This window comes from Mus pahari, chromosome 15 (assembly GCF_900095145.1).
Source record: "Mus pahari chromosome 15, PAHARI_EIJ_v1.1, whole genome shotgun sequence".
NCBI classification, from domain to species: Eukaryota; Metazoa; Chordata; class Mammalia; order Rodentia; family Muridae; genus Mus; species Mus pahari.
The window spans coordinates 10,611,768-10,620,231 of record NC_034604.1 but is presented as its reverse complement, the minus strand read 5'-3'; positions in this window follow the sequence as shown (position 1 = coordinate 10,620,231).

The window sequence follows — 8,464 nt, the reverse complement described above, 5'->3', positions numbered from 1 at the left end:
TGAAATCTTCTGCACCTGAGATTCTCTCTTCCATCTCTTGTATTCTGTTGCTGACGCTTGCATCTATGGTTCCTGATTTCTTTCTTAGGGTTTCTATCTCCAGAGTTGTTCCCCTTTGGTTTTTCTTTATTGTTTCTACTTCCCTTTTTAGGTCTTGGATGGTTTGGCTCAATTCCCTCACCTGTTTGGTTGTGTTTTCTTGTAATTCTTTAAGGGATTTTTGTGTTTACTCTTTAAGGACTTCTACCTGTTTAGCAGTATTCTCCTGTATTTCTTTAAGTGAGTTATTAATGCCTTTCTTAATGTCCTGTATCAGCATCATGAGATATGATTTTTAAATCTGAGTCTTGCTTTGCAGGTGTGTTTGGGTATCCAGGACTGGCTGAGGTGGGAGTGCTGGGTTCTGATGATGGTGTGTGATCTTGGTTTCTGTTAGTAAGATTCTTATGTTTGCCTTTCACCATCTGGTAATCTCTGGCAGCTCTCCTCTTGCAGGGAATGTGCACAGAGCTCTGGCACTCAGACCTGCCTCCTGGCTGAAGATGAAGGCCTGAAATGGGACCTGTCCCAGAAGATGTGTTGCCTCTGCAGTCTGCACTCTCACCTGCATAGACTAGTCTCCGAGAAACTGGGATACAAGATGGCTCTCTCACCTGTTCTGACAGACAGAGCCCTCCCAGGCATTCACCTCTCCTCTGGTGTGGAATCGTGCCCGGATGTCTGGAGCCCAAAACGGGGTCTGTCCCAGAAGCTGTGTTGCTTCTGCAGTCTGCACTCTCACCTGTGCAGACTGGTCTCTGAGGGACCCGGGGCACAAGATGGCTCCCTCACCTGCTCAGGCAGCTCCTTATATCTTAAGAGAAGTTAGATGTGAAAAACATTTAACTTGGACTAGCAAGCAGTGTCTCATCTGGTACAGGGAAGACCTGTGTATTTGGTGCTAGATTTTGATACTGACCCAGAAACTGAGCTGGACATTCCTCCTCATAGCTACATTGAGATTTTGATGAAGGTTTTAATGCTGGCTGGCTTGATGGAGACATATGTTGGATAAAACTGTATGCAAAGCCATGCTAGTGGAGCCATTTCAGAAGTGGGTCCCTTCCCTTGTGGCCTAAGCTACAACACAGCATTTCTTTCTCTGGCCTTTTCTGAGCATCAAGTGTTAAATCAAGCTGGCCCACATTTAAATCAATATGAACATGATGATTGATGATTGTCAAATTTTTTTTTAATCTTCTTGGTTTTTAGAGACAGGATTTCTCTGTGTAGCCCTCGCTGTCCTGGAACTCACTCTGTAGACCAGACTGACCTTAAACTCAGAGATCCGCCTGCCTCTATCTCCCGAGTGCTGGGATTAAAGGTATTTGCCTGGCTTTAAGATGTTGATATTTAAATTTTCTAGGGGATAGAAAGGATTTCACTTTTTGCTAAGAATACATAAATACTGAACATCTCTGAGGCAGTTATAATTCTGAAGTGAATGTCAGAAAAAGAGGTGTTTATCTATGAGACAGTTGATGGCACCATCTTGGAATACTCTATCTTCAGAGTCATATTGATTTGGATTTTCAATTTCCCCTGGCTGAGGTTCTGATGAGCATTCGTAGATTAATGCTAACTTCACTTCTTACTCCTCTTAGGTGTTTAGCTAAAATAACTTGAGGTCCTCATTACCTGGCAGTTATGGACATCAGAGCAATATTTTCAATGTGTGTGGGATGCTGTGGTCACCTGAAAAGAGGCCTCTAAAGGGACTCCAGCCACAGAGATTCTCCAGTCTGCCAACCACAAGGTAAACTCATTTCTTTTGTGTGCATTTGGTTTTGTTTTTCCTCAAGGATGAGACCCTGTAAGGACTCAGATTTTCATTTTCAAAGGGAAATTGTGTTTGTATCCAGTTGGAGAAGTAGCCAAGGATAATAATGGGAGAAGTAGCCAGGGATGACTCTGTCATCATAGACTTTAGATGATAAGTTTCTGGAGTTGTACACAATTAGAGGTAGTACATGATGTGCATTGTTTAATTCTAGACACTTTTTCATTAGTAATTAAAATTTGTGTTATTAAGGATTGAACACAGAACCTTATACACACTAGGAAATGCTATATGACTGAGCTATAGGCCTGAGGTCATTTTTCAATTTATGTACTATTTTATGTTTTAATATGCATTGTATACTGAACACATTCTCCCAATACTCTCTTCCCTAGTCCCACGTCCCTACCATTAGTACCATTGTCCCCTTACATAGTTCGAATTTTCATGTCATATGTACATACATTGTTTTATATATCTACACAAAATCTAGGACCCCCAAATGAAATCAATTATATGATATTTATTTTTCTTAGACTGACTTATTTCATTGACTATGATTATCTGCATGGTCTTGTTCTTGTTTCAAATTTTGTAACTTCTTTGTGGCTTAAGAAATATTATTTATCCATTACACTGTTGTTTGATGCCTAGATTATCCATTGGGAACATTGCTGCAATAAACACTGATGTGCAAGTACCTCTGTGATGTGATGTCTTGGAGTCCATTGGGTGAATCACAGGAGTGGTACGGCTGGTTAATATGGTAGGTCTATTGTTTTGGAAGACCCTCCACACTACTTTCCATAGTGGCTGGACTAGTTTGTAGTATAAAAGAGTTCCCTTTCATCTGAATTCTCACTAGCATCTACTGGTATTGTTTTCTTAATGATTTCCATTTTGAATGGGGTGATTAGAATTTTAATGTAGTTTTGATTTGTATTTGATGCTGAATGAAGTAGTCCATATTTTTCTAGGTTTATTGCCCATTGTATATCTCCTTTTGTCTGCTTATTTCATTGATTCGTTTATTGATTGGATTATTTGATTTCTTATTTAGTTTGTGAGGTCTTTGTATGATCTAGCTCTAAATCTTCTGTTATATGTGTAGCTAGCAAAGGGTTTCTCCCTGTAAATGGGACATTGCTTCTCTCAGCTAACCAGTTTCTTTGCTATAACAAACGCTTCTGAATTTCTCGAGGTTCTATTTGTAAACTGTTGACTTGTTTACTGAATGATAGAATCCTATTCAGAAGGTCCTCAGCCCTACCTGCATCTTGAATATTTCCTTGTGCTTCTGTCTAACAACTTCAGCGGTACAGGTCTTACACTAAGGACTTCGATGCATTTGGAGTTGATTCGTGCAGAGAAAGAGCTAGAGATCCGATTTCCTTCCCCTACGTATCCAGTTTTCCTAGTACGCTTATTGAAGAGGTTGGGTGTTTTGGGGGTTTTGTTTGTTTGCTTTTTGCCAATGTGTATTTTGGCATCTTTTTTCAGAAATAAGATGGTTATTGATGCATGGATTTCTATCTTGGTCTCTTGCAGACTTCCAGAATAAGGATGCTTCTTGGATGCAAGGGGGTGGAAGGTTTGGTAATGACACCACGGAGCTTCTTCCTTATGTGAGCACTTAAGTGAAAGAAACTTTATCTTCATGGAATAGGAAGTTGTTTCTAATAGCTAGGACCCAGGAGTCTTCTATCATATTAGCAAAAATCCCAAAAGTTGATGATCCACAATTTTGGTGAGCCTGGGATGATAGGTATTATCATTCATTGCTGGTGGTAAGGAAAACTGTGCAAACCCCATGGAGGGAATTGTGTAGGATCTAATGATATCCGTAAGCTCTACAGTGGGGTTTGTCAATCAGTGAACATGAACATAAAATTATTCATTGACTAGAGATCTCCAGTCTAGAAGTATATTTCAAAGAGAAACTTGTAAAAATATCAAAGCAAATATACACAAATCTGTTCACTCTCAAGACTTACAATTTTAAAATACACAGTCTCACTGCCTGCCAACAATGAATTAGACTAATAAATTGCCTCTCAACGACAGGGCAGAGTACAACAAAGCTGTACAAAGAAATATTCACTATCTATATATTGATATGAAGAGATCTTCATAGCTGGATATGGCAAAGTGAAAAAACATTGTATCTGATAAACTACTTTTCACTAAAGAAAGATGTGGGATAGACACATACAAATATGCTGTTTGTACTCAAACAGTGGAATCACAACATAAGAGCTAATAAAAATGGTTACTTCTAGAAGCAGGCAGGGCAAGTACCTTGAGCACAATGAGGAAAATTAATTAATAACATATGTCTTATGTTGGACTTAGGTTGGAATGGTTTACCAAACCATACATTGTTCAGACCTGAATAGCTGAAGCACTAAGGGCAGAGCTCTGATTGACAGGAGAGTGAACGCCTTGTAGAAGGCCAAATCTCTTGTCTTGGCTGGGTGACCAGCTTCCCTTTATCACACTGGCTCTCCTTTCAGAAATGGGCATCTCATAGGAATGTAACATGGACCTCTCACACAGCCAACACTCTACAAAGATGGACTGCAATGCTGTCACCTGCTCCATTCACTGCTGTTACTAGAGAACCAGAGGACACAGGGAGCCACAACTTGGGATCGAAACCTGTCACTGTTTTCCAGCAAAGATGGAGTTGAACCTATAGGAGTGAAGTTCTGATGGGGTGAGGGGGAGAAACTTGGAGCACCCAAGCTGCTGTTCCTTGGATATGGTCCTTGGAGTCATTTTCTCTACATGCAGAATATTCTCATTGTGCAGAGCAATGGCATCTGGCTGCTTGTAGAGCTAGCCAGAGAAGTCAGTCCCAACTTCCAGGGCAGCTTTCCTCAAAGTTGTTCTAGATGAAGATTCCAAACCAGTGCTCCTAGCACTTTGTACAAGTTTCTGCAGCCGTGGGGAGAGAGAGGATGCATCTGCCTGGCTGCCAAGGCAGTGTTCATTTCCCTCCTGGAACGGCCAGAGGAGCCAGCTTCTTAGGAAGAAGCCCGCTGTTGCAGGATGACACAGGGCCTCAGCAGCACTGAAAAGTCTCCCACTATCCAGAAGTTGGAGGCCATCCCAGGGAATCGATGCAACATACACTGGGGTGAGCCAAATGGCCACTCGGAACTGCCAAAGACTGCCTGGATCACTAGTTCACATAAGCTTGGGGCTCAGCAGGCTAAGCTGCTGGCATTTGTTCAGTAGGGGGAAAAGAAAATAAACTTTGTGTGGCAAGTGATAACCCTGACATTTCAATATATTTACCACAATGTTGTTTCCTAGAGTTGCAGAATACAGCAAATTACAATGATAAATATCCTTCAATTTTCCTAACTCTTGTGAATTATTAGTGGGAATCAAATCACCTAAGTCAATCAAAGGCAGCTTAAAAGCTACTATGCTGCTCTCCCTAAAGATCCAAGGGCCCATATCATTCCTGTGCAGTGGCTTGTTCCCCAAGATGTGATAAGGATTCAACACATTTGTATAAATCTGGAAATCAAGTCCATGATTTGTAGTCCTTCTAAGACCTGGCTTAAAGTTGGTGCCTTCTCTGGACTTGGATCTAAGATCTCATCAGTGTTTACCATGTTTCCTCAACAAATGTAGGAATTAATAAAACATATGACTCTCTTTTTGTTGTGTATGTATCATATGTGTGCAGGTCCACGTGTGCATGGAAGCCAGAAACCAACCTTGGATGTTTTCCTAGTTGCTCTACACCCGGTTTGTGTTTCTCTTTCTTGGTAATATGATACAGGGTCTCTCTCTGAACATGGAGAACCCTTTTAATTTATCTTTCTTTGTGATCATCTATGTATTAGAATATTTGTTAAGGGTAAATTATCATTGATATGTATAAATTTATTATTATAGCTGTATAACATCTCTTAAATAAGGATATACATAGTTTTCTTAAGAAAGAAGACAATATTCCATATTCTATAAGGTGTCTCAGATTCTCAGTGAGCACCAGGAATCTGCCAATCTTTGCCTACTCACTACTCAAGCTTGTGCTACCCTGCTCCATTCTTTGGCATGGGGATTGAACTTAGGTCCTCATGATTATACAGTAAGCACTTTGCTGACTGAGCAGTTTCTCCAGCCTTACAATAATCCTGTTTGCATGAGGAGTTGTTTCATAGAGTAGAACAATCTACATGCTCTGAGTAATTTAAAATCAATGTGTATTCTTGAATACTTTGTGGTATGTAGGATTGGATTGGGGGCCTATTATTGTTTTATGAGGAAACACTGATGACTGAAGAGTAGAGAACTCAGAGCCTGTTTGAAAGGAATCTTTCATTCCAAGAGGCCTTCATCTAAGAAGGAAACAGAGAGGCCCACGTTCCTCTCATGACCATAGTTTGCTGTAATTGCTGAATACTTGGATGGGCTGTCAACTTGATAACTGTTTGTCATGTCTTCCTTAATTGGAGCCCCATAGAACAATAATGAAGTATGCTCTCTATGCAGATGACTTTGTGATTGATGACCCAGCTCAGAAAATCACTTACAAATACAGGCCAAAATTCAGCCAGGTTGATGGATCTCATCTGATATTCTCTTGGTCCTCTGAGTGTGGCTTTTTGATTGACACCCACAGTATTGTGATAACCCAAGAGAAAAATCTTGCCTCTAGACACAACAAAGGCCCATAAATTGACTCACTCTTATTGAAATGGAGTGAAACTTTGTTAGCTTCTGTTCAAGCTGACTGAGAGTTTAGTGCATATATATTTTTAATGCTGTGTGACTGAAAATATTATATTGAAAGTAATATCAGTTGATTGACATTTTTAGAAATTGAATCGTGTTTCTGCAGAGTCATTTTCTCAGCTAGATAGACAGAAGCAAGAGGGTGCTACAGGCTCTGGTAGGCCCACTGCAGTGAAGTCTCCTTTGGGAGGAGGGCTGGTAAAGGGCACAGAGGACGTGTTGATTTCATGATCAATTTCTGTTGGCACCTGTCTTCCCAACTCCTTTCAATAACAAATTAAGTAGCACAAAGACATTTCTTTTTCTATGTTTTGTTTTGCTGTTTTGCTTTTCAGAAATCACTGTCAAAAACATTTGGGTTAATTTAAAAATTATAAATGAAAGGTAGACTCCTCTAAGAAAGTTTGAATTAATAACCAGGGGCAGTCGTTTGCAGAGAAGCATGTTATTAGTCTTTGAAAGGGAGTTTGAAGGGTACATGTTTTTCTTCCTAAATCAAATGGCCGTGGTGCACTAGGGGCTGTTTTAAATAGCTTGTACTCAACAAATACAAAGGAATCAACTCAGGAAGAGGGTTCAGTAAATAATGAAGGGAAATCAGAATGTCAGATTTTGTGATTAGCATTGTCTGTGACTCTGTGGAGTGCAACTTACTTGTACATATGGAGTCACACTCTTCAATGTGTGTTTTCCATTTAGAACTGTACCTAAGTAGAATGAATGTCTGCTACTCTTAGAACCTACAAATATGCTCTGAGGAGCTTGAAAAAAAAAACCTTGACAAGAATATAGGATAACTGCAAATAGTGGGATTATGAGATCACTCATCCTTTGTAGAGTGATCACTGGAAATCCCACCCCTTCTTTATCCACTCATCCAGTAATTTACACAAGATCGAGGGACTGTATCAGGTTCAAGTTACATCTATATCAAATCTTGGTTTATAAATTATCTTTAGTGCCGGGCGACCTCCGGCGCGAACTCCGCAGATGTCCCAAGGACTCTATACCTTCTCGATGCCCTAGCATGCCCAGGATCTTAGGATCACTCGTGAGTGGAAGACAGCATCTGTTCCAACGCAACCAAGAGTGCCTGGGGCCAGCAGAAGCAGGGACACAGGAGCCCTGCCTGACCTGGCTCAGGTTCCTTCCAGTTGGCACTGGTCTACCTTGGTTTAGGACTCAGCAGACAGCCCTATGATCCCCAGAGGAGGCACCACTTTCAGGAACTCTAACAGGTTCTTAGGATCCTGGGATCCCAGGATCCCAGGAGCTTGATCACACCAGGATCTCAGGGTCTCAGAGGGAGCTTGATTGCCAAGAACTCTGACACACCCAGAATCTCAGCATCACAGGATCCAAGAATCAGAATCACAGAGAAAGCTGGACTTTGAGGAGTTCTGACTCAACTGGGATTACAGGAAGGACAGGCTCCAATCAGCTATGTAGAGGGCAGGGAGCACTTGAGATAATCAGATGGTGGGAGACAATTTTAAGAACAGAAGCAACAGAAATCAATGTTACTTGACATCATCAGAACCCAACTCTCCCACCACAGCAAGTTCTGGATACACCATCACACCAGAAAAGCAAGATATGGATCTAAAGCCACTTTTCATGATGATGATGGAGGACTGTAAGAAGGACATAAATAACTCCCTCAAAGAAGTACAGGAGAACACAGGTAAACAGGTAGAAACACTTAAAGAGGAAAAACAAAAATCTCAAATAATTACAGGAAAACATATCCAAACAGGTGAAAGAATTGAACAAAACCATCCAGGATCTAAAAATGAAATTAAAACCAATACAGAAATCACAAAGGGAGACAACTCTGGAGATAGAAAACCTAGGAAAGAAGTCAGGAGCCATAGATGCAAGCATCACCAA